We start from the raw sequence: 1,657 nt of genomic DNA on the forward strand, positions 1-1,657 counted from the left end.
GGCTGTAGTCAAAAGAAACTGCTTCATTTTTTGGATTTTTTTGGGTATAAATATTAGTAATTGCAAACATATTTTTGCTCTCAAATAGTCTATTTATTTTCGGCTGAATTCAGGGAACTTTATTGATGTTACATGACAAAGTGAGGCTCCCTAGGCCCCTCCTGTTCTTTAGGGGTCTGGTGTGGAAACTGTGTCGAGGGGAGATTCTCAGTGAGGGGGGGACTGAGTAGGCAGGGGCACCCCAGCAACTAAGCGCCTTTCTCTTCCTCTTGTACTCTGGCTGGGGCTGGTGGTCTGGGGGTTCTTACTCCGTGGAAGCTGTGTGGGCCATAAGATTCGCCACCCTGTTGCTGTAGCCAAATTCATTATCATACCAGGCAATGAGTTTGACAAAGTAGTCATCGAGGGCAATGCCAGCCCAGCATCAAAGGTGGAAGAATGGCTGTCACTGTTGCTCGGTGTAACCCAGGATGCCCTTGAGGGGGCCCTCTGATGCCTGCGTTACCACCTTCTTGATATCATCATATTTGGCAGCCTTCTCCAGATGGCAGGTGAGATCCACGACCGACACGTTGGCAGTGGGGACACGGAAGGCCATACCAGTAAGCTTCCCATTCAGCTCAGGGATGACCTTGCCCACAGCCTTGGCTGCACCAGTTGAGGCAGGGATGATGGTCTGGAGAGCCCCACGACCATCACGCCACATCTTCCCAGAGAGGCCATCCACAGTCTTCTGGGTGTCAGTCATGGTATGGGCTGTGATCATGAGTCCCTCCACAATGCCAAAGTTGTCATGGATGACCTTAGCCAAGGGGGCTAAGCAGTTGGTGGTGCAGGAGGCTGTTGCTGACGGTGTTGAGGCTGTTTTTGTACTTCTCGTGGTTCACACCCATCACAAACATGGGGGCATGAGCGGAAGAGGCAGAGATGATAACCCTTTTGGCACCCCCCCATAGGTGAGCCCCAGTCTTCTCCATGGTGGTGAAGACACCAGTCTCCACAACATACTCAGCACCTGCCTCACCCCATTTGATTTTGGTGGGATCTCGCTCCTAGAAGATGGTTATGGGATTTTCATTGATGACAAGCTTCCTGTTCTCAGCCTTAACTGTGCCATGGAATTTGCCATGGGTGGAATCATATAGGAACATGTAGACCATGTAGTTGGGGTCAATGAAGGGATCATCGATGGCAACAACTTCCACTTCGCCAGAGTTAAAAGCAGCCCTGGTGACCAGGCGCCCAATACGACCAAAGCCGTTTATTCTGACCTTCACTTTCACCGTGGTGCAGTTGGCGCTGCACTAGAAGAAGCAGCTGTCTGATGAGGACTGATCTGAGGCTGTCTGATGTCTCCTGTCTGGGAGGACCAGAGAGTGCCCAAATATTCAATTTAAATAGCTTTACTGTTTTTGTTAATTCAGCTAGTATTTCCTTTTTTTTTTTTTTTTTTTTTCTTATTTGCTTAAGCTGGCCTCAAACAATCTTTCTGCCTCAGCCTCTCAGAGTGCTAGGATTATAAGTGTGAGCCACTGTGCCTGTCCATTCTGCATGATTTTTTTTTTTTTTTTGTAGTTTTTGGGCGGGGCAGGGTTTGAACCCACCACCTCCGGTATAAGGGGCTGGCCCTACTCCTTTGAACCACAGGTGCCACCCA

The 1,657-nt window shown here is 49.3% G+C and overlaps 1 pseudogene; it reads right to left on the reverse strand.

Moving 5' to 3' along the window:
* Positions 1-304: 304 nt before the first annotated feature.
* Positions 305-1,175, reverse strand: LOC111728389 (annotated as a pseudogene).
* Positions 1,176-1,657: the final 482 nt, after the last annotated feature.

Source organism: Otolemur garnettii, unplaced genomic scaffold, assembly GCF_000181295.1.
Source record: "Otolemur garnettii isolate 467f Iridium unplaced genomic scaffold, OtoGar3 scaffold00154, whole genome shotgun sequence".
Lineage (NCBI taxonomy): Eukaryota > Metazoa > Chordata > Mammalia > Primates > Galagidae > Otolemur > Otolemur garnettii.